Consider the following 25591-nt stretch of genomic DNA (forward strand, 5'->3'; position numbering starts at 1 on the left):
TACTTATGCTGATCTGATCTGATCTGATCTGATCTGATCTGATCTGATCTGATCTACCACTCCTCTTGTGCTCATGTTCCTGCCTAAGCCCTGCCCTGTGTGGCTGCAGTACACACATGAAATATTCATGAAGCTCAGTCCCATTTAGTTCTTTGGTTTACCAAAATGAGAATTCTAAGGACTGTGAACTTTCACTTCCACTAGAACCAAAATATTGGGATCATTCATATTTAGGAGCACATCTGCCAAGGTATATATTGCAAGTTTCTTGCACCTCCCTTGCATGTGATCTGGGACACACAGATGTTGCTGGAACATCCATAAATGACTTCCTCATTCTCCCTGACTTTCAGAAAGTCTTACATATCAATCTCTCCTCAATAAAAGTCAGTGTATTTGGTTCCCATCTAGACAAGTGACTGACTGCCTCAGTACTTTTTTACGACTGCCTTGGGGGAAAACTCCCACTGAAAAACTATAAACATTTAGAATCCAAAACTTTGCAGGCTTGAATTGCCAAGTCATTATGTGGAGCTGGATTGGAAACTTTATCCATTATCAATTTTCTGTGAGTTTCACTTTTTTGAATGCTGCAAATCACTCAGGTTTTTTCTGCTGTTGTTTTATGAATACTGCATAGAGACTTGCAAAGAAAAAAAAAGACAATTATTTCTATCCATCACAAGTTGTACATTATTAACCTTGCTCTCACAATCCACTATCCATTGTTTGTTGGCCACTACACATCAGATTTGAGGGCTCATTAGCCCACAGTTAGGCAATGATGAATAGGTAGGCACTTGGAGGTAAGCTCAGATGTCTTTTTTAGCATGGTCTCCTGACTCTGAGACACCAAAGGTCAATTAGCAATATGACTGCTGAGCTGAGACAATGATGATGTGAAGAGAAGTTATTACCTCCTTAGGACATGAGGGAGCCTTTGGTGCTGGAGCACAGTAATCTGTACAGTCAGGATGGCCTAAGTCTGAACAAAGGCGAGGTAGTGCCTTGAAGCCTCAGGACACCATTTCCCTTGTTCTCAAACTCACTACTAAGCACTTGAGGCAAGGTTGAAATGTTAATGTAGGGGGTAAAGAGGGTCTCCCTCATTCTCTGGCTTGTCTTTCAAGGGATCTTCTCCCAGATTTCCATTTGAATTCTGGGGAGGAGATACATCAATACAGTCTTTCAAAAATAAATGAGGCCACAGGCACCCACTGACTGCACTCTATTTAAAACTCTCTTGTAATACTTTGGTTCAGCCAGTCTATAGGTTCTTGTACTGTACAAAATCCCTACTGAGTAATGGCAGTGCTACTTAGAGAGGTGCCAAATCAGCACTGCAGGGATCCCACAAGTCATTGCAGACAGCAGGTGACTGCAAAGTGCCAGTAATGATCCACTGGATACCTACAGATCTAGACACAGATGATATTGCTAAGAGGTATAGAGCTATAGAAATGATAGAGGTTATAGAGAGACAGAACTTAATGGGGATACTGGCAGTAGAGGAAGGAGAGTTAGAGAAATAGGAGCAAATAAAATGAATATATGTGCCTGAGACGTTAATCTAGTGAGAAACAGAGTGCAGAGAGTCCAGCTGCTTGGACAGTGATTTACAGGAACCCTGAGTCTGAAACCTTGCAGTTGTAAGGAAATGAGTAGTGAAAGCAAATGCCTGTGTGACCTTGTGCCAGACTAACAGGTGTGGGGCTCCAGTCTCCAACTGATGAAAAATGTGGGACCAGAGTCCCACAGTAAGGGGTTGCTGGAGGCACCACTCTGTGGCAGGTTGCTTTGCACTCATGTCACTATGAACTAAAGTAGCATGACAAATTGTTTCAAAAGAATCCATCAGAATGGATGATATATTTCTCATTTCATAACAGAAATTCCTGTTATTGTCTTGTGATTTTTTTTGCATTGCGTTTATAGTATCTGTGATTTATGGAGACAAGTCATCCAGAATAATATTAACAATGTGGCCATGGTTTAGCAGAGAACTTAATTTCATCATATATATTTTACAACTTTAGCTTGAATCCAATGGCCTCCCTACTTCCATGAAGATGAATGTAAAATAGATTTGAGGGGAGGCTTCTGGGGAAAGAAAGAAGCAGCATTATTTTTTGGAGTATAAACACAGGTTGAGATTGTAAAAATTGAGTGTGAATTTTCTTTCTTTGCAAGGAGAGATTTCCTTGCCTTCATGTATTTGCAGTGAAAGATTATCACCACAGTGCTAATTGCAATATGGCCCTAAAAGAGAAGTGTTCTAACTAAACAGTGAAACCACAAAAGAGCATTATAAAAAATTCAACAATGAAAAAGGACCTGAGAAAAATGGGATTCAGCAGTTGCGTAAGAGATTCTAGCATCTTGAAGTGGAAGGTTCTAAAAGTAGATGATCACCAGCAGTAGTTAAATCAGTGAAGGGAGTACTGGAGACACTTCTGTTGGCAGTGTGAAAAAAACAATGGCATTACCATAAGTCTTGTCTAAAACTCAGTAGCTGGATTAAGTTCTATTAGCTCAGAAGGAACCTGGCTAATATCACCTTCTAAGTCATGGATGGTGGATCATTCCAATGTTAAAGTGATATATGTTATTTAGTCTGCAACTGCAAATTATTACAGTTTTTCTCACTTTTTTCCCTGTCAGCTAACATGCCAGGCCATCTTAAAGTTCAACATCAAGTGTAAACCTGTCATTCCATCTCAATGGAGAAAGTTAGACATGGGAAAGAATTATTTGTGTCATTTCAAGGGTGACCCTCCAAAGTCACTGTATCTCCCTAGTGGCTATGGCAGGAACCAAGTTTAGCTGCGTAAACCAAGTTTAACTGCCTAATCCTAAGGCAGCTAAACAAGTTCCTATTATCATAATCTGTCTTATGAAGTCCTCTATGTCCATAGACCCAATAAATTCCTTGAATTGCAGGTGAAACAGTTAGCTGTTTGTGCACTGTAGGAATCAAATCCTATTCTTACCAGGAAGGGGTCAACATCCTTATTTTTAATTGGAGAAAGATATTTTTTCTTTAAAAAGGCAAAACAGAATGAAAAGGCTAAAACCCAGATGAGCCTGACTTACTTATATTTCACAACCCCAGCAAAACCACCTTCACATCTGGAGGCAGACTCCTCCTCAGCAGCAAGGAATAAAGCCTTCCTGTAAGGCTGGGGGTGGTGAGAGGAATCTTGTTTTCTGGATGACCCCAAGAGCAGTACCACAAGCAGGAACTGCTTGTTGCTTTTCCAAGCAACTTCAATGCATGTACCTACTATTCCCTCTTGTCCCTGGAAGCAGCTGGATAGATGGCAGGGCGAGCAACCACAGCCCTCAGCCTGAAGGCTTCTCAGAGAAGAGAATGTGGTGCTCTTGGCCCACCTCCAGTGTCCACCTTTGTGACCTTTGGAGAGCTTTGTTAGGATGCCACTTGGTGTTACCCAGTCTCAGATGATTGCCTATGCCTTTGGTTCACCTCCCTCTCACAACAGCCCAGGAGGGAAGGGAATATCCTTTGGATGCCTGGAGAAGCTCTTGCCAGGCTCACAGTCCCATTGTCACTAAGGCTGCATCTCCCACCATACAACTTTGCCTCATTTTTCTTGTCTCCTAATGCCAAGGGGAACTGAATCCCAAGCTCTTGTCAGCCATTTAAGCACTCCAGCTCCTCAGATGGGAGAAATTTTGTCTGAATGTATATATGCATCTTTTTTGTCACATTCTAAATTCAAGCAATTTGTTAAATTTTAATTGTACAATGCTTTGGCAAGTGCACTATAAAAATAACTAGGAGGTATCTACAGACAAATTTATTTATAGAACTAAAAAGTATCTAGAGGTTATCACTTCTGTTTAGCAAACCTGGCACATGCCTGGCTGACAGGAAAGCAGAGTGTGTGTGCTGGATGGTTTTACAGATAATTCCTGTTTATGAGGAGGCTGCTTGTTCTCACAAGATCATGTGTTAGACATTTGTCAGTGTCATTGATTTAGAAGGACTTACTTCATGCCTCTTTTAAAGCACTGGCAAATACTTCCTAAAATTATATAGTGTCGCTGATTATTCTAATGATTGTTAATCAAATTCTAGTACCATTTTGTTTACTCAAACTGTTTTGCAGCTAATCCCTACACTCAGATGAAACTCATAGTGAACCCTTTTGAAGTTCAATTTCAGTTTTTCCATGCATTTATGTATCTCCTGTCTTTATGTACTTGCATGAGCACTGTGCTTGTGCAAATGAAGGTACTCAGTGATTTAGCAATTAATATTAAACTATGCATTAAGTTTTTCAGGCTGCACAGATTATAAAGCTTTGTTAACAATGGGTTTCCACAGCCACTTTTGGGGGTTTTTTTGTTGTTGTTTTGTTGGTTGGTTGGTTTGATTTTGTTTAAATGCAGAAAATACGTTAAGACTCGATTGCTTTTTGGAGAAGTGGGATGTGAAAAGGATGTTTTTTCTTTTTTGAAGACAAAATGTGACATTTACCTCCATGAGCAGACTTCAGTTTCTCCCATACCCTGGATTTGGCTTATTAACTCATAGAGTTTAACTTTCTTTTCTTTTTATTTTTATATTATTTCTCTCTTTTACCTTTTTTCATGGCAACTCTTGTCACTGTTTTCATGATGACATCCCTCTCATTATAATTTTTACTCCCCTTAAGGAACAGGTTTATAAGCCTAATCATAGATATCTTTTCAAAATATGGGACCATAACTTTCACCCAACTACTGACCTGGTAATATGACTTGAAAATAATTTTCTTATGTATTAAAACTGGTGTCCTTATAATATTTTTCTATGGATATTCTATAGTTCTGTAATTTTCACTGGCTGAAACAGCTCACATCCTCTCTAGTAGCTTAGATTTTGTTTCTGTTGTTGTTGTTGTTGTTGTTGTTAAATTAAGCTGCTGTTTGATAGAGTTTATTTTACTTCCACTTGAAGTCTGTGATATTTTCCAACCAAGCAAGAGATTTTTGCCAGGAGGCTGTATAATTCCCTTATGATTATGTATGCATTCCTCCCTCTTCCCAGCCTACCTTTTAAGCTGTTTTTACAAGTTCTCTGGATACTCCAAAGTGTTCATAATTTATCTATCACTCCTTTTGAAGCACCCTCAATAATGTTCATATTCATATACTCTGTGATTGCAGTTTTGCAGATAACACAAAATTTGTTGGTTTTTAATATCTGTCATGTGTCTTCTCTTTTCTCCTGCTCCAGCCTCCTCTATTCTGTAACATAACAGATCATCTTACAAACCCTGCATGCTCCTCACTAAGTAGATACTGACACTGCTGAATTTTGTGTACTATTTCAGCTCTCCACAGGCATCAGCATGGCAGTCACAACCATGCACTTGACATGCTCTGCTTCTCTTGAATACTAGATTTCTTCTAGCACACTGGTAAATCCGACCCATTTTCTTTCTGAATTGGATATGCTCAGACAACCTGTCACAGCACTCTGTATGACATGGAAACAAAGGACACAGCAGCTCATGATCACAGTGAAATGAAAGTCCTCTCAGATGTGCAGCCACATTTGCTTGCTCCTGTAGATGGCAAAGAGTGAATGTTGTGCTTGACAAGAGCTGTTGTTCTAGATGGGGACAGGGAAATTATTAAATCGACCCATATCAATGTTCCCTCCTTAGTGGCTTTTGCTGTTTGGTAGCCAAAGTAAAGGTCAGTTAAATAACACAGTCCTACTTCAAGTTCGTATTGTTGCAAAAAGCCTTCAAGCACAGATTCAGGCAGACCAGATAGTCTGGGGTAACTTATTGCTGCCCAAGAAAGTATTTTACAGCTTCATTTACTCCTCTACCATTTGCTTCAAAAAAAATGAAGTTTCATTTTGAAATGGGGAGATAGAGTAGAGGACCTATAGCATAGGAACATGGGCTGAGTGATGAATGATACAAATCTAGAGGATTTATCTTAGTGATAACCAAAACATGGTTGTGATTAGTTCTTACTAAGAGTTGTTTCATTCTCTCCATTGTATTCCTTTAAGTCCTAAGGTAAAGATGCATTCTTCTTTAAAAGCATGTTCATGACACTACAGAAAATGTCTTCAGAGTTCAAATGTTGAAATTTTAATGTAGACCATTTTTTAAATGCTAGAAACAACATTTGAAGCATGTATCTTTATTGTTTCACCCAGCAATAAAATGATGTGATTTCTTACATGGTTCTTCTTCAGGAACACAGAATCATTCCACTGAGAAATTGAAGAATATTTTAGAGAAGTGAAATATAGTCCCATTTATCCATCTCAGAGCTCATCTAAGTTGTCTCTTCAGATTCAGTGAATGAATAAAGAATTAATCGTTCAATCTTGTGTCTGAGTTTTTATTCCAACTCCCTTCAGAGCGATTTTTTTCCCCCCACTGCTCCCTAACTTTTCCTGGCAGGTATTTCCCCTGGATTATGGTTCTCAGAAATCATCATGGTTTTCACTGCTTGGAGAAAAGACTGCAGGAGGAAGTTCTTAATTGCTCTTTTAACAGCAGCAGCTGGTAAAATCATTAGGTCTTTAAATCCCACTGAAAATTGCAAGCTTTTTTAAAGGAGTTTGCAAGAAGGGACCAAATTCAGAATGGGCTCACAGTGCTAGGACAGAGAAAAAAAATGAGAGAGGATACTTTATCTGACTTTTCAGTGTTCTGTGGGTTCTAAATTAGGAATAAAAAGAAACCCACAGTTTTAGAAAGCTGACTCTGTGGGAGGTCTGAGTGAAATAGTCCATAGCAGAAGGCAGAAGCCTTTCAGGAAATGTGCCATTCATTCTGCATTAACTCTTGCCTCTCTTGAATTATTGTCACTAAGCTCACTAGATCTGGTCACTGATAAAATGTTCTTCTAAAAGTTTGTCTTGTCCAGGATTGTTCCAGGAATGGCAGTGCAAATTCTTCAAGGCATCTGTGCATACAATAGAGCTCTGTGGGAAATATATGGAATAACACTGGTGGCATTTTTAAGTGCTGTTTAGCATGAGAGTAAAGGTTTACACAGCATACATAATATATAGCTCTGCTTGCTAAATGTCTGCTGCCAGTGCTTCCTGATGTCAACAGAGGCTGCCATTGTTTAGTCAACTTGAAATCTTTAGAAATATAGCTGTGAAATTCTTTCCTCAAATGCAAAATGAACAGCCCTAATAAATACACTGAGCTTTTACACACGAAATTCCCTTTAGGATTAGAGGAAGCTGAAGAGGTTTGTTAACATAGTGCTCAGTGCTGTTCAGAGTGGGTGAGGTAGGAGGATATTTGAATGTACTCAGCCTGGCCTGATTGTGTTCCTGATAAATTCAACCTCCCATTTCTTTTAAGGGCCAGAACAGAAATTAACCAGTAGTACAAACTGGATCTGATGGAGAAACTCCTTGAGAGGTTTGCTCTTGGAGGTGCTCTTGGCCCAGCTCAGGTGTCCACCTTATATTGCCCTATAAAACTAACCAAGTTACTGGATCATAGTTGTCTCTTTGGCTTGGAACCCTCAGGGCTTTGTTTTTCACACCTCTTGCTTTCCAGTACCACTTTGAGGCATTCCTTTCAGACAGAAAGCTCCATTTTGGTTTCTGTAAGAACATGATAGCAGTGCCTCAAACTTTCTATTTAAAAGGATTGCTCTGACTTGCTCTTTCAAAGCTCTCCCACATTGCTTGCTGGAGGCTTTTGATATTCAGCAAAGGAAATTTCTTTGGGTAACAAATCTTCTCCCTCCACCTCCCCCTCAACTCCTTTCAGATTTGGTCAAGATTTAAAGTGAATAAATGTGATTTGAGATCTCAGTATTGATTAGATGAAGATGGGAGACAAAGGAGAAAATAAGATAGAAGAAAGCATCCCATTTGCAAGAACATTTGTTTTACCCTTTGCTTTTACAGTGCCAAAGAATGCAATAAATTATACATGAACCAGGACAGCAGAAGAACAGTAGTACAATCTGCCAAAACAAGTTAGGGTTTTCTATGGGTTTTAGACTTATTTTTTCCCTGTGTACAAACACCATAGGCACAGTGCAAATTGAAGATTTTGATAAATATCACTATGAAGTACTGACAGGAGGAGGTTTGCATGTTAAATCTTCAATCTGACCTATACTACATGTTATGGGAACATCACTTTTAATCTAAAAAGGACTTCTTGAGTATAGATTTTGAAACATTACATTCAAATATATAATCAGTATTACTCAGTACTGTATCTTCCATTCTGTTTCCTCCCTAAGAATGAATAGTGAGTTTCATCACCCTTGATTAAGACTAAATCCACTGTCATCACAAAGAAGAAAGAAGGGTCTCCTGAGTTTAGGCGCTCAAAATTCAGTCATTTTATACCTAAATCTTAAATCCTTGGGTTTGTGATAGTTTTTTGTACTCTGATTCTGAACCATACAATCTGCAGTCTTTTCTTTTTCTTGTTTTTCAAAAAGTAATGCTATGATACAGTATCTTCTGCAAACAAGATAGGTAGAAGAGCAAACCAGAGATGTGCTGAAGGACAGACACTGTCTTTTCAGCAGATTACATCTCAGAGGTGAAGTCTGTCTCCTCACTCGTGCTAGCTCCATTGCCACCTGCAGCAGTTGCACATTTACTCCCCAGGACTGTCACTGTGGTGCCACTGCCTAAAATGGCAATTCCCATTCAGTGAGTGCTCACAGTGCTGCACCCAGCAGCACTGGCACAGACAGGGCACACAGCATGGAAAAGGGTGTCTGAAATTTAGCTTTTCACTGTTTGTTTACAAGAGTTTTGGAAATAAACCTGAGGATGTTGGGATTTGTGTGTACAAAAGCTCTACCTGCAGCTGTCATGTGTGTGTTACAATAAAAGTTTTGAGAAGCAGCTCAGCATTGGTCCATGGGCCAGTGAGACTTGATGTTTTTCTTGCACACACACATCCACAGTGCTGGCAGCATTTTGCAGTTGGAGTAATACTCCACTTCTAGTCTCCCATCACTAAAAGAACAATTTATCTCATATTTCCACAGATCTAGGCAATAATACTTTTTAAATAACATGCTACTTTATGCACAATTATTTCTAGTCAGATTTAAACTATTCATTTCAAACAAGCCTTGGTGTATGATACTGTGTTAAAGCAGGATTTTACCAGTTAGAATTCTGGATTTGAGGGACTGGTTTTCTGTGTTCACCCTTCCTATCTCCCCTTCTTCTTTCTTTGTAATATAATAGTGCTGTTTATTCACATTTGGATTATTTGCTCCTGATGGAAGCAGGAATAACAAAACTAAGCAATAACAGATGCTTTTTTTCTAGTTCAATCATATCTAAGTCAAAATTCATCATTCATAGTCAATCTTGGACTCATTTTCACATATTTGTAACTTAAAATATTAGGGAGTTCATGTTCACTGAAGCCCTAGTGGAAGCTGTTCATGAGTAACTTAAAGAAAAGCTTTGTTTATTTTTGGAGTGTTTAGAGAGTGAACATCCATAATTCTTTGTTTAGTCCACTGAGCATTGTGACTGCGTGTCTGAATCACTCAGCTTGTCTTGGATTAACATTATAATCCTCTGGTTTTGAACAGGTGAGATATAACAGAGTAAAAAGATATATTGCAGAATAAAAGTTAGAAAACTAGTTCTTCTCTTACCAGGAAAATATTTTGTTTGCATATTTAAATGGGTACTCTCAAATTTGTTGGCAATAATGCAAGAACTATCTCAAAAACTGCAAAAAAATAGATAAGTCAGTGTTACAACTGCTGTAATTTTGAAAAGGAAACATACAGAATGCTAGAAAAAAACAGCTCTCCTAAAATTCCTAAAAAATTTAAGCCTTCCAGGAATGCTACCCATCAATAAAAAGGGGAAAAGATAAACACAGCATCCTGCAGGACAACCATTCTTTTGGCTGTAACCCTTCATATGAAAGCCATTTGTTTGAATCTTTCCTTGCTGAACTCCAGTGATTCAAGCCTACAATCATCTGATAACATTTCATCTGATGGTACAGGTCACAGCTGACAGGCATGCATCACCCAAAACCTCTACCTGGTTTTCCAGCTGGTGAGCAACATTTCAGGGACATGAGATAAAGTCCATTTGTCTATTCAGCTTCATTTGTGCTCATTGTTGGAAAGAGAGGTAGCAGGGGCAGGTGTTACTCCTCTGGCTCTGGGCTTGTGTCATGGATTTACACAGCCTGCAAATCAAAGGTTCCTGCAGAGGAACCACCCATTTGTGGAGGTTCAGGGAACAGGAGTCAGAGCTACCAAGCCAGCACTATACTGAAACACCTATTTTTGTTTGTTTCTCTGACAACTTTTTTTAAATAAACAGTCCTTTAGGATCAGAATTGCCCTTTACATGGTTCTCTTGCTTAATAGTTTTTGGCATCATTACTGTGTTTTTGCATGTTTAGTATGCATTATGTACAAAAGAAATTTTTGTTTGTACGTGGCTTTTGGGGTGCAGTTTTTTGGTGGCTCAGAATTAGCCTTAGAAAATAGACACTGACTGACTTTTGCCTGCCTTGGTAGTTTTGCTGAGTGAAGAGCTCATGAAGCTCATGGTTACATGGATTTCTGTATACTTTACCTTAGAAACAAGGCCATTCCTTCATAAAGCATTGGTTTGTCCTGGGTTTGTTATTGATGGGGATTGTGATCCTTTAGGCTCATACATTAAACCTCCTCCATTTGAAAGTGGCTGTGCCTCTGCTCCTGTGGTTGTCACTTCATGAGTACATGTTGATGTTATCTTGCTTATGTGAAGGAAGCAACATCACAGAGAAGGGGAGGCTGAGAAATGGGTACCAGAAACTGGAAATTAGGCACAGCAGCTCATTAATGTTTGTGTGGGTATCTCTGAGCTGCCTCAGCCTTTAGATGTGTGGTTTTATTAGAGTCACCTGCAGCACACACGGAGTTGAACAAGCCAACCTATTCAGGAAATGAGTTTGCACCAGTAGCAGAGGGGAATAATGTTTAGAAAAAACAACCATGTAAATATGTAGTCTGTGTGATTTCAATTTTTACAATTTTGGCAGCCTGCTTTTTCTGTCACCAAATGCAAAAATGAACCTGTCATTAAGAATGTCTCACATACCTGAAGGGACGGAAAGATTGACCATTTCAAATATTTTTTAGTTTCATGAACTATCTAGAAAGATGCTTTGTTACTGAAGAAAAGTTAGAACAGTAAAGGCCACCTGTCCTTCAGAATCCTTCTCAAGAAAAACATTTATTTCTCCTCATGTGTTTTATTACCTCTTGAATTGACCCAAACTGCCTACATGGCTGAATAAAATGTGACAATTCCTACAAAACTTATTCATTTCTTATATTTAAAGAGCGAGTAATAGACTGTGACAAACACAATAAAAGTAACCCAAGTTGCACAGATTTGTATTTTTTGCATTTGTATTTTTAATGCAAACAGAGAAATACTGAAGCAACATTTTCACTATATCCCCAGGTTTCATACTTAGCTCCAGAAGTCCCTAAGCTGTGACCAACTTCCAACAGTAATTGCTGCAAACTGAATCTCTGATTAAAATCTGACTTTACTCCTCATGGGAAGTTACAGGATAAATTAAGGAAGGAGATGCAAACTCTTATTGATCTTGACAATGTCTTGAAACACCAGCACCCAACAAGAGAAAACAAAATTTCCAGTACCTATGAGCAACGCTAATGAGGTGGGAGGAGGAGGAGGTGGCAGGGCAGGAAGGATGCCTGCTGTGGGGAAACCTTTCACTTCTGGGGCTGGATGAGTGCTGAATCTCTGCTGTGTCTCTGAAGGGTCTCTCTGAAAGGGGGCTGCTGCTTTGTCACCCTACACACACACATACGCGTGCCAGCCGCAAAATTCCCCATGCCAGGGGTTACTGTGCCACACCTGAGAGAGCTGGACAAGTTTCTGCACAGTGTTTTCTCTGTCTCTTGAAGTTTGTGATCAGCTCTAAATGGGTTTTTGATATCTATTTACACAATCTGGGGTATTTTAAATATGTGTATGGGACAGGAAGGATGCACAAGGTGCTTAGTGCCTGCTGAACACACAGTGGGGTCCCACGGCTCTCAAATAACATTAAAAATCTGATTTTAGGCAAATAAATTCTATCCCTGGGCTCTGATAATGGATTTAGGGAAGAAGCTGGTATTTTTAGGGAGCAAAATGCTTGACCTATTTATGTGTCCTATTAAAGATGAGGTGAATTGTCCCCTTGGCTGATTTCAGGTGGGCTGAGGAGCTCGGGGAGAGGCATCCAAACCTCAGGGAAAGCCCAAGGGAAGAGCTGGAATCAACCTCTGATTCCTGAGCCCATCTCCATTGCCTGTCTCTTAAGAGCAGCCAAAACAGAACCAGAATAACCAAAATTTTGGGTTTATCCTGGCCAGGAAGTCATGGTGACTGTGGTGTGCAGCCATCAACAGGGCAAATCCAAGCTGAGTACTGTACCAGCAGCACTTGGCACTCTTCAGAGCTGCTTCATTAGACAACAACATGGTTTCCCTACTTTGCTATTGCTCTCTCCCTGTGTCCTCAGGGAAGTCAGGTTTCCATAGGAAACTCAGCCATGGAAAGCTGATTCTGCCAGAGGTGTAACAGCAGAGCCCCTCAGGCAGGAAGGCAGCACAGTGGGCCCACTGGGAACAAGCAGATGGATAGAAAGCCAACCTGCTCTCCAAAACTATTTAAATCTAAAATGCTCCTTTGCTGTGGCTCTGTAAAGGCCATATAAAATCATGGAACATTTAATTAAAAAGAAGGGTCATGATGAAGGGCAAAAAGTAATGCCAAAAAGTGGAAACAGATAGTATTTCGTAAATTAAAATATAAGCCTGATAAAGGCTGAGGTAAATCTGCATCTACCCCTTGAAAATTTTGAAGCCACACTGCAAAGAAGGGGGTTCCATAGAACACCTAAATGGGTAAAAGTAGAGTTTTTTATGCTGATTTTCAGTTCTAGGGTTGAAGTTTGCCTTTTACCATGACAATAGGACATATTTTTAGTAAAGCTGTGCCCTTGATTCAGCTGAGGACTGTTACAGAATGAGAGCAGAGCTTTCTGATGCTACCTTCCCATCACACAATTCCTTAATTTTCAGGTAAGATGAAGTAAATAACTGACTTGTGTGCAGTACTCCACTGATTTCCCTGATGGTCTGTCTTGTACCTAATGTGCTGAGAATTCTGGTCATTTTGACAGAACCCCAAACTTCTACCAATCACTGACTTATCTGAATACATTCTTCTAACTGCCAAGGAATAGATTATATTATCTATTAGATAGATTCAAACCAGTACTAGCATCATCTTAGCCTGTCAAAATTATAGTGTAGGTAATAACTTGCATGCTTGCAGATTGATATACAAATGAGTTAGGGTAAGCATTAAGACAGACATTTCCATAATAATCTGCCCACAGACAAATTTCCCCAGGAAGAAAGTATACTTTATATAGTAAACACAGAAACAGAGCCTTCAAGGTTATCCTCTCAGTGGAAAAGTTGGATAAAAACATTCATCATTTCACATATACTTACATATAAAATTTCAAACCTGTGAGATATATAGTACAAACATAAGGAAGTAACAATTAGGCCACAATTTTTAGTTAAAATAAAGGTCAGTGTTTGCCTGTGGTGTAGGTATGAAGTTATGAATACCCAAAAAACTGCTGAGTTCTGTGTGGAAAAGAACATGAAAGTCCAAGTGAGGAAAAAGTCCAAGAGGAAAGTACTAAGGATTACACTTTCCAAAGTGCAAGTACAAAAGAAGATTCAAAAACACATTGATTTTTCAGTCCTTTGTTGGGTATAGCATGTTTATCTTATGCTTAGTGTTTTATGGGACTGGTGGTGTGAGTGCTCTTCTTGGAAGATCACTCACTGCAATTCAGCATGAGCTGCCTAAATGCAATTTTCCCAATGTATTGCTCCAGGTCACATAAAAATATGATGACCAAGAGCAGAATTTTTATTTGGAAAATCTTTTTAACATTTATAGCCTTGCTTACTGATCAAACTAATAATCACACCTTGTTAAAGGCTGTCAGAAAATAAATCCAGTCAGTTTAATGCCAGCAATAGCACTGAAGTCTCCATTATGCACATGCTTGTTTGAACAAGACTTGCAGGAACAAATGAAACTACATTTCCTGGATCTGACACTTTTTCATGCCATCAAACTAGAGATTCACATCTGTATAGTTTCAGTCTTCATTACCTGCCTGTTCCAGATTGCAGTGTAAGTTGTTTTCCATTACCATCTGTACACCAGATTACCTTTGCCAAGTGGACAGTTTGCTTTATCTCTCTCTTTGAGTGACCACATTCACACCTCCCTCGGGAGGGGACATTGCTGATAACAGACTATTGAATGCCAGTGCATGACTGATAAGAACTGTAACATCCCACTGGGAGATGCTGTGCCAGAGGGAGGAGCCAAGCATTGCTCCCCAGATACAATCCAGAGGTTTTTGAGACACCAGCATGGCTTTCTCCATGGGATTCCCCAGAGGAACAGCAGCTGCCTCTTCTTCTTCCATGGGATCACAGAGGAAGAATACATCCTTCTCTACAGATCCCCTTTGCTCCAACAGAAACACACCTGACACTGCAGGAGGGCTGCAGCCACATTTCCAATGGGACTGCCACCAACACCCTGACCCACAGGGTGTCAGGCTGGGTTCTGAATCTGTCAGTGTTGTTCTAGTGTACTGCATTGTTTATTGTAACTTTTTATTTTTTTCCCTTCCCTATTAAAAAACTGTTATTTCCTGCTGCCATATTTTTGCCTGAGAGCCCCTTAATTTAAAATTTATAGCAATTTGGAGGGGTGGGGAGAGTTTACATTCTCCATTTCAGGGGAGGCTCCTGCCTTCCTTAGCAGACTCCAAACTTTCCAAACCAAGACACTGCTTCAAAATATCCGAGAAACATACAAAATCTCCAATCTCCCTCCATTGCTGGCTCAACTGTTCCTATCATCTTTTGCTAAATTTCTAGTGTCATTTAGTGCCTGGACTATGGCAGGAATTTTTGCTGCATCTTTAAGAAGAAAGTCTCCTGTAGCTCTCTGGTAGAGCTCTGCAGATTACCTGAGTCCCATATCAACAGGGTTGACACAAGAGGAACAAATATTCCAGTGCTCTCTCTCTGACCTTTCTTGTTTTGGCTTGAAAGGGAACAAACTTGGGGAGTAACTGAGCATGTTCCAGAACTGAGAGAGAAGAGATAGCAGTGGGATGAGCACCAATAAACAGAGCACCCAGTATCCCCATCCTAGATTTAAAGAGCAATTTGTAGAAGACATGATTTAGATGTTATTTTATATATGTGGTATTTTATGGCCCATTTTCCTATGGGATATGGCTCAGATGATTTCAGAATCCCATTGAAGTCAAATATCAAATGTCTGCGAAAAAGTATTGGAGAATTATTTTATAAAAATGTTTCTCACATGCCGAAAGTGAGAGAGTATTTGGGGTCTTATGCATGTAAACAAAGGAAAACAGAGCTCATACCAGATGCAATATTCATTCAGGGATCTTAAGGGAAAGAAATATTTCCATGCACTTTTTTTTCATGTCAGAATAGGTATGATCCAAGCAACTTGCCTTTTCAAAAGTTCTGTTCATGTGTTGGTTTTAGGTTGGAGTGAGGAGTTATGATTGTCTTTGAATAGTAGAAAATATACCTACAATGTCCAGAGGTGAAAGTACCTTAAGCATGAGTAACTGTGTGAGTGAGCAAAATTGATTGTGGATAACAACTGGATGCAGGGCTAAATCAACAGGCAACAAAACACCACAGGAGAAGGAAGGCATAGGTATGTCAGTGTTAGAGTTGTCTGCAAGCTACTCTAAGTTTGTGGTAAAAGCACAAAGGATAAAATAGAAACGTAAAATTAGTATAATTTAAGAAAATCTTATGTGTCTTGACCTGCAACTGACACTAGCTTTAAGTTGTGCCAAAGAATCAGCTCTGACTCATATGCTACCAAAATACTTTCTCCTCCAAACAATGGAATTATCTCCTCCCACACATACCAAGATTCTCTAGAAGTTCAGTGTAACTCAGTACATACAAGGATCTGGGCAACATTCACTTCATATTTTTAAGTTGAAGTAAGAACAAGGGAAAGAGCTCTCTTGAGGAAAGATACGAAATTTTTCCACCAGAAAAAGGAAAGAAAAAACCTAAAGATAATAACAAAAAATAGTGCAAAATGTGCCAAAAGGCTTAAAGGAGAAGTATACCCTGCAAAATCCTCTGCTCAGCTCGGTGTCTCTTGCCTGTGCTTGCTTGGGGACCTTACACACTACTGAGCATTACTCATTTTTAAGTGTTTTAACTGTAAGCCTCCTTGGCTTGTGGGTTTCTACACTGGCTTTAGTTCTGTGCAGTTCTTATTTTAAAGCCTGACTGAGATCACAGGTGTCACTGGGAGGTTTGTTCCCAAGGATCATTCCTGACTCAGGTTGTTTGGCAGCCTGAACACACCAAGCACCAGAATGCCCTGTTGTTACCAAGCAGGAGATTATAAAAGTGGCACAAAGCTTCTCAAAGTCAAGGTATTGCCTGTAATTCTTTTTCTCTACTGCTTATCTTGACATTAAGGCAGCATGTCTTTCTCGAGGATGTGCTACAGTTCCACAGGAAACTTCCAAACAGGGAAATATTAATGATAAAGAGCCTATGTGCAACATCATACAATGGCATAGGCTGTGTGTCATCCAGTTTTCTTTCTGACTTCAGAACAAATGAATTTGGGATTGCTTTGACAAGGAGGACCAAAACTGAACTTCTGAATGGATGTTATAGAATTTCACAGAAGATATGTCTGTATAATTACTAATATTGTCATAGTAAATGTAATTTTAATAATAAGGCATGTAATAATGTAAAAGAGTATATGTTCTGCTGTGACCTTGATGCTTAATTTTCCAATTTGGTTTTCAAATGTCACATGCTTTGTAATGGCTTGATAGGAGTTCAAATCCATTTAGAATATGCTTTGGAACTTGAAAATAAAAAATCCAATTATAAATTAATTAAGGAAAAAAGTAAATGTTCACCCAGAGCATTTTGTTAAGCATATAGATGAGTCATTAAAACAAAAGGAGAAAATAATTGAGTGCTGGTTTATTTTTTTAATAATCACTCACCCATGGATCTGTATGTGTCTACAAGGCATCAGAATTTATGGTGTTAATGTGATCATAAATGGGGACTAAACGCACAACAACCATTTTTATTCTCCCCTATGCATTCTAAGATGGGGATTTTTCCATCACTAAGCTTCAGCTGAAGGAACCACCAAATAACATTTCTCTCAGCCTTCAGAAATACCACCAGATCACATATTTGAAATAGATAATGCTCATTTTGTCCTCTAATTCTTATTCCACAAAACCCTCTCTTCTACAATATTTCTAATCTACTGCTTCAGAGTTTCATACATCTGCAAACCTCCACACTGGAGGAGACACTCTAAGCAAAATTCCTAATTCCGAGAATATTCTTTATCGGTCACTACATTTTTCTGCTCAAAATTTAAAAAAACTCCCAGTTCAGACATCTGCATGTCAGCCTGGAAACAGCAAAAACTTTTTTTTGCTCTCTCACCCACATTTGATGAATTTAAAGCTGGCTGTTGCGTTGGCAGGGAGAGGAAGGGGGATGGGTGTCCCTCCAGCTGTTTGCAGCGGTCTTGGCGCAGAGAGGGGCTCACATCCAACTGCTGCAGGCTGCACTGAGGGCAGTGCAGGAATCCCACAGCTCCCAATCGTCCCTGATTATTTTCATCAACAATCTGCATTGTTTGTCCTCTGTTTCGGGATGTCCCTTCAGTAAGCAGGCAGGTTTTGGAAACAGTGAAAAAATTTCAATTTTAAAAGCAATAGCTGAATTGTTCTGTGCCTCCTTCAGTTCCTTCCCTCAGTTCACAGTTCCCTGCTCATAATTTTTATAACTTTTATATAGCTTTTGCATATATTCCAGCTTTTTGCCAGTTTTGTTTTTTGTCCTGTCACTCCCATGTATTTTAATTTCACATTCAAGTTTTCTATTGTGATATGCATTTGAGAAGGTTTGCTGGGAAGCAAATCTTGAAAAAAATGAGCAATGAGTGGCAGGGTGTATTGATTTCTCTAGATTTACATTTCCCTCAGCATTCACAGAAGTCTAATTGATTTGTAGACCTTGTGAGCTTTCTCCCTCCAAAAAACTAATTGTGCATGCAGTCCAATTATACCAGGGCAATTAAGAATTACAATTTGAGTTAGGAATAATAACAGAATTCAAGATGGAAAACAATCATCTTTTTCTGGTCTGTTTCTTTTCTAAGAGGTCAGAGCCAGCACTTCCACCAAATTCAAGAGGAAGAATTTTCTGCCTTTATTGTCAAGCAAACACAGTTAAAATACATAAACCAGACATATATAGTCAAAATACAGGGACTATATTTAAGGCCAAATTTGGTAACTGATCACAATGAATCACTGTTTCTAAATGAGGGCAAAGGTTGTCCCTACAAGACTTTTTCTTTTATTTAAGATTTCAGTAAATGTTGCTGAGTTTATCAAGACCTACTTTCCTGTTTTGTGTACAGAGTACCTCATGCAGTGGACTACTGTTCCTCATCTGAGACTGTATGACAGGTCTGCCGCACAAAGACCAAACAAAACCAAAACAAAAAAAATCCAGTATGATTAAATCCTTTCATCTGACATCTTTCTCCACAGTACTGCTATTGTTTATGCAAAGATTGCCATTTTGAGACAAAACTAAGGCCATCTTTCTAAAATCCTAATGTTGAAATATTTTAGAACACCTGAACACAGCTGGTGGCATAGTCCCCAAAATTAGAAGATAGAAAAACAAAACAAGCCAATTCCAAGAAAAATATTAAGCTGGATTTCAGTTTAGTTGAAAAAACCTTCAGGCTTTGGAAGCATCCTCTGCAGAGAAGTGCAGAGAACATAAAGCTTGAATATGTTTCCAAGGAGAAAGAAAGAGCCCACTGTTGCTTGTAGTCCATGAGCTGAAGGACGCCAAGGGATGGGAGCACAGGTCAGTCCCTTGGAAGAAACAGCCTGAGAGTGGCCACACAAGAGCCAGCAGTACAGTCACTGTCCAGCAAGGGGGCAAACAAGGCAGGGGAAGCCAGCAAAGGGATGAGACCCAGCCCTGGCTGTATCTGTAATTGCTAGAAATGCTGTATTCCAAAGCAGAACTGCAGTGAATGCTCAGTGGGAGCAGGGGATGTACTACACACAGAATGAGTAATATTTAATGTGTCAGGAGGCAAAGGAAAGTTCTCTAACTCTGCTAACCTCAACCACTTCTTATGACTGACAATATCAGGGACACGAAGTGCAGGAAAGTAGTTACGAAATGGCTCCCATGAGGCCACATCTACACACATTTGCCCTATTCATTTGTAGGAAACTTGCTTTCAAGGTAAAAGCTGTCCCAAGGCAACCCTCTGTCCTGTTGGTAGATCCCACATAACCACAGGCTCCTGATTCTCTCTAGGGGAGATTTTGTGAGGTACTAATGGGAGTTACATGTCCAATTCCCACTATCTCTCAAAGACAATTACATGCTAAACTGCCCTCTGTTCCTTTTATAACCTTCTCTTTCAGAGTCAGAGGTTCCTGATTACAGAGATTATCTACAAAAGGTTTCACAACAGCAGCACTTTGAGGTACTGCTTTAAAATGCTATTGGAAGTTTTGACAGCATACACAAAATATAGAGTAATAATCATGTATTCTATGGATTGTTTGTTTTAAGAAGCTGACATTTACATGCTAAAATAGGATACATTTTTAAGGAAGCATACCCTCAGTCTAAAATATATGCAATTGTGGTTTATTCTGTTGCTTCAGTGAATTAAAACAGTCATTCGACAAAACACAGATGAGATATAATCTGAGGGATTGATGACTTTTTACATCTCAGAAGACTGATGGGGAGAATGCTGTAAACTAGTTTTCAGTAAATGGAGTTTGCAGTAGAAAATTATGTCCACTATGTGGTAAAGGGTTACTGTCACTCTCAGCTCTGGGCTTGCTTTATTTTATTTTTCCTAGTCTAGCTGGCTGTAAATCTTTGAAATTGCATAATGCAAATTAAGAAAAATAAAGAACAAATTGAGATACCAGTACTCATAGAGGAATGCTGTTGGCTGAGGCCCCAGATACTTTTTATGCCTCCAGTGATTTGCCTGTAACTGTTCCAGGAAGTTTGGGAAAAGCTTTGCATTGACATAGAGCTGGAAAAGCTTTACCCTGGGAAAGACTTGAAGCCCAGTTCAATGTCCTGGGTAGCCTATCCTGTGACTTCTGTGGACATTCTCAAGGTTAATGAATTTAGCAGAACTCCAACCAATCTCCTCGCATACACTTTTCAGAGAAGTTCTACTGAAGAGACAGTTTAAAATTTGTTTCTTTTTAGTGTTATTTTTATCCTCATTTCTCTTTTCTCAAAGCCTTGGAATTTTATTTTTCATTTAGGTTTATTTTTCCTCTCAATGCTCATATGAACTTCTTAAAGGAAAAGAACTTAATATAACTTTGATTTAAAAAAAAGAATAAAAGAAACCAAAAAAACCCCGAAACATATCAGCAAAAGCAAACACAAAAACAAATTGCAATTCCCACAATAGTTTATTCTCATTTCCAAAATCAGAAGATTAAGAATGACTCTCCTCTTCCTAATTCATAGGCTTGGGATTGGTTTTCCTTTTTACAAATGAAAAATTATTTTTAAAAAGACAAATAAAAAGTGATTCTGTAGAACAGCAAAGACAGTGGACCATTGAAGCTTTGGCTGAGGATGGTTGGCCACTGTAGAAGGATAAGTCATCTCAGGATTGTCTTCTGAGGAGGGGAGAAAGCATTCCACATGTGCTAGGTTCAGTGCTCCATCCATCTGCAGAGATTCAGTGGAATTACTCTTCTGAGTGGGGTTTTGTTTCCTAGGAATCATTGCATCTACTTTCCATTGTCAGAGGGTGGTTGGGCTCCTCTGACCTAGACTGGGTGACCCAATCTGCAGAGTTATCAAAGACCTGGGAGCTCACTGCTCTTCCCTCGATGCCTTCTCTGACTGCAGCAGGAACTTGATGACCAGTTTGAACCAGAAACATTATTTTTAGATGACTAAAGTTAGTTTAAAAAAAGGTCAGCTAAATAAACTCTAATAATTTTATAGCTCTTGGTTTCCAAGTTAAATCTGGCAATACAAAAGGTGTGTAAAAGTAGTAAAAAGATTGTGGGAAGCAGAAATCCCTTTTCTAATGAAGGTTGGGGACAAAACCAAGAAATATAATGACCGTGAAGGTTCACAAAAAATTAACTTCTATGGCAATTAGTTCTAAATATGCCAGTTTTCCAAACTTCTTGTAGTTTATTTTCTTCATAAATATGATGTATAAGAAAATTGTTTTTATAACTTCTCACATTTAGCAAATTGAAACCCCAATGTCTCATTTTCTTTGCTGATATTTTACAGACAAGGGTAAGTAACATCACAGAAACAATGCTGACTGTGTGTACTAGTTGTTTTTAATAAAACTGTCAAGTACTAAAACCCTGAGAGTGCATAGGAATATTTATAGATTGTTTTTCTCCAAATGGATAGGAAGAATTATTTTAAAGTTGCATTCACAAGTATAAAGCTCAGGGGAAAAAATCAACTAATTACAAAATATATTATAGAAAAACTAAGACAGAAAAGGACAAACTATTGAATAAATCCCAGAAAAAAATTATTCATTCAAAAATTTATTAAAGTAAACCTTTAAAGTGTGTTCTAATAATAATGTGATTATAAGCAAGAAAAGTAAAAAATTAACTATTAGAAACTATTTGTTTCTTCTTGGTTGTGGTATGTCTTCCTACTGTTGTATCAACATTATTCAAGACATCTACTATTAACATTTCAGAGTATATAAAAGCCCTACCTTTTTTTTTTTTTTTAATACAGGTAAATATACAAACTCAGATATAGACAGATTATGTCCAATATATTAAATGCAAGAACTTGGATCTAGTAGACAAGTACTTTAAATAATTTTCAGACGTACTGACTGCAAAAGTCACGGGGAATTTAGCCAGGAAGAAAATCCAGAGGTTAGGTCTGCAAAAGTATTTAGGCCATTTAATCATAACAGCTATTTTCATGGAAGCTGGATGCTTAAATACATTTAAGGATATGTCCATAAAACTGCAAGAGTAAGTTAAGTACTGCAGTTCTTAAACTTGCAAAAATAGCTGGTCCTGATTAGATAGTCCGTTTTAGCACATAAGCCTGCAATAGTAGCAATACTATTAGGCACTTATGATTGGAAGTGCAGAACCCATCATGTTAAACAATCTTTACCAGAACCTGGAAGTGGCAAAGAAAGTTCATCTCAGTCCCACACTTCTAATGTAATTTAGTCCATAGCCTCAGATAAGATTTTAAGTTTTGTGTAATGTCTTAGACTGAGAAACCCAAGTGAAATTACCTTCTTACCTTCACATGAAGAGTTGTCTTCTACATTTCTCAAATCTGAAGGCCACATCTACTGTACTATTCGTCTATACAGGCATCAGAACCATAAGATATGTTTTTGTGTTCTATATCATCCTCACAAATGCTACCAGAGAGAGTTTAGACCATATGCTTCAATGTGGTTCTCCTACAAGGACAACTTATACCTCTAGGTGTCCTTCATTTTGATATTGATGAAAATGAGAAGCTTAAAATTCTCTCCTCCTCAAGGCTGAAAATTATCACAGACTTAAGGACTCTTCAGCTTTAAGAGTAGAAATAATCTGGCTGAGTTTAGATGTCAGCACAATTAATCACTCAGGATTCCCTTGACAGTCAATGGAGATGTATTCATTGTAGACAGTGGAGTTTGGGTTGTGATTCATTTCATCCTGAAGTACACACTTAAACTAGGTCAGTGAAATCGTGCCCTAATAAGGCCTGTTTCTCTTCATAGACTACAGATGGAGCCTAAGATGATGAACTCAACTGAAGATAGCTGAAGTTAAAATTAATCCATGCCTCTACTATGCACAACCTTTGTGGATGTAGTCTATCATACCCAGTGTCCCTTTTTTCCACAGAACCGGGTGAAGAAAATTAATTTTCAATTATAAATATTTTTAAGCTGAAACTCTTGCAGATTTGCCTGCAAAATAAATCCCAAAACTTCATTGTATGTATTTAAAGGTTACAGTAAAAAAAAAATGTAAACAGAATGTAAAGAATCAAGGTCTTCAAAGAAAAAATATGAAGTAAAAATTAGACATGGGATTTCAAAAGCAAAGGGATTTGAATGTCTAATGAAACTGAGTAAGCATATCTCTTGGGTTTCTTTGGAAGCCTAAATATTAGTAAAGGGAAAATAAAATCAATAAAATGTTGGCATTTCTTGCCATTTCTGTATTGAAGAAGGAGTGCAGAAAAAATAGGTTGTCCTCTTTTAGCAAATATGTTAATGTAAAGTTGTTATTCATTCATTCCATCATATTTTATGACTGGAGAAAGAAGAACATTCCAGTAGTCACATTCTATTCCCTTCAGCTTTTTCAGAGCATATGAATCCACATTTATGCAACCTCTGACCACTGATTCTGAAAAATAAAACTCACAGGAATTCTGTGAGCATAGCAGTTTTTCAAAAGGACCATTTAAAACCTTAAAAATAATTGCTTGTGTTACACTCCAAATACACAACATTAAGCTCTGTCCATTAAGAAGTTTCCAAAGAGATTTTGAAAGGAAGACTTATAATGAATACCTTGACTAATAAAAAAACCAAAAATATATGTATTTATCTTTACATTAGCCCACCTCTTTCAGCAGGAAACATTACAGAACCACGATTATCAGGCACTGAGTGTTTTTTTAATATGTAAAATAAAGAAGAGAGGGGATAAGCTGTGGTGAGGAAAATGCAAGCATTGTACAACTCACCAGACCTCCTGTCCCAGAGAGATTTATTTATTGGAAATTGCAGCAAGAGGAAAAAGACTAAATAACTGTAAGTCCCTAGTTATTATGTCATATGTAGCCTCACAGTACAATACAGTCACAATCTGCTGTTTTGTAAACTGAGCTGTCAAACACTTGTTATTTTAAAGCTGCAGCTTTTCAAGGTCCTCTGACAGCCAGTGGTCTCAGCTCTCAGCCTGATTCATGGCTGGCTCTGAGACAGAGGAAGTTCGTGTCTGCTATAATCTAAACACTTTGCAAATGCAGCATTGGAACAGTGGTGAAAGAAGAAAATAACCTAAACCTTATAACCCAGACAAGAATCCTGCAAAGCTTCTGGGGAGAAGAGAAAGGAAATAAGTACAACAGCATAGTCTGCAAGATCAGCAAATGTATTCACATGATTTTATTTCAAAAAACTCTCTGAGTTTCAGGCAGGGAGAAGAAGTTGATTTTAAGCCACTTAGCTGAAAAGCAGTGAGAATTAGTCTCTGTCAAAAGTATGGAAACAATGTCCCAGACGTGTACTTCTGCAACATCTGTATTTTCCATTTCGAGAGTAAATACAAAAAGGTTGGTTGTAGGAGGATTTATCCCTCTCCTCCTCTCCCTCTCACCCCTGAGAGTTGTGTCTCGCCCTTAAATTCAGAGCAGTGAGGGATTATAGAGCATAAAGAGATGTGGATAATTTCCACTGCGCTGAACTTGAGATCTAATGTTTCAGAGGTACCATGCAGACAGTAAAGGGAAAATGTATTCCTGGGCTGTGGTAAATGGCCTCTGTTATAATGAAATCAAGACATAACTACTGCTTAGTCTTTCTTAAAGGAAACAAAAGTTCAAATCCAAGGAGAAATATTTTAAAAGCTCTCTAGTCAATTAACCAAAACCATGTTTATGATATAATATTAGCCTAGAATGAATTTTACATTTTTCCCTTACACAATTCTTGCACATTTGAAATCTTCTTTGTCTCCAGTACACATCTCTTTGTTACCAGTCTAAGCCTCATTCCCTGCTCCCCTCCTACCAACTTTCATAGAGCAATCCACACCAAAATAGTTTGCTAGGATATGAAAGAGGCCCTCAAACTGTCCCTTTGTAGCCTGGTCTGACCAAGTGTAAAAGTTTCTTTTTTTGATTACTTGTAGGGACACATAGGTAGCCTCAGGATAATGTTCTAGCTACAAGGTTCTCTCAACTGTCAGGAAAAAATATGTTTCTGGATGCACACTTGGTAATTCTGTCCTACCAGTCCTCTTTGCAACATAAATCAAATGTATTTTTGCAGTTTGTGTCTGGTGAGTTACAGCTCACTTTCTAGCATTCATTTTGTAGACAGTAACACAATACAGCAGGAATCGTTGCAAAAGGGAAGAATTTGTGAGAAGAAGTATAATTTGTATACATTCTGTGCAGAAAGACACCATGCTGAAGATTTTGGCAACTTACTTGAAATGTTTATAGCAGCCATAATACTTGCTTTTCAAAAAAATGATTTATGGACAGCTGGAATTTACACACATTGCTTGGAATCTGTGGAAAAATCTATAGGATAGTTCATGTCCTTCAGAAAGCTGGATAG

This window comes from Ammospiza caudacuta, chromosome 1, assembly GCF_027887145.1.
Source record: "Ammospiza caudacuta isolate bAmmCau1 chromosome 1, bAmmCau1.pri, whole genome shotgun sequence".
NCBI classification, from domain to species: Eukaryota; Metazoa; Chordata; class Aves; order Passeriformes; family Passerellidae; genus Ammospiza; species Ammospiza caudacuta.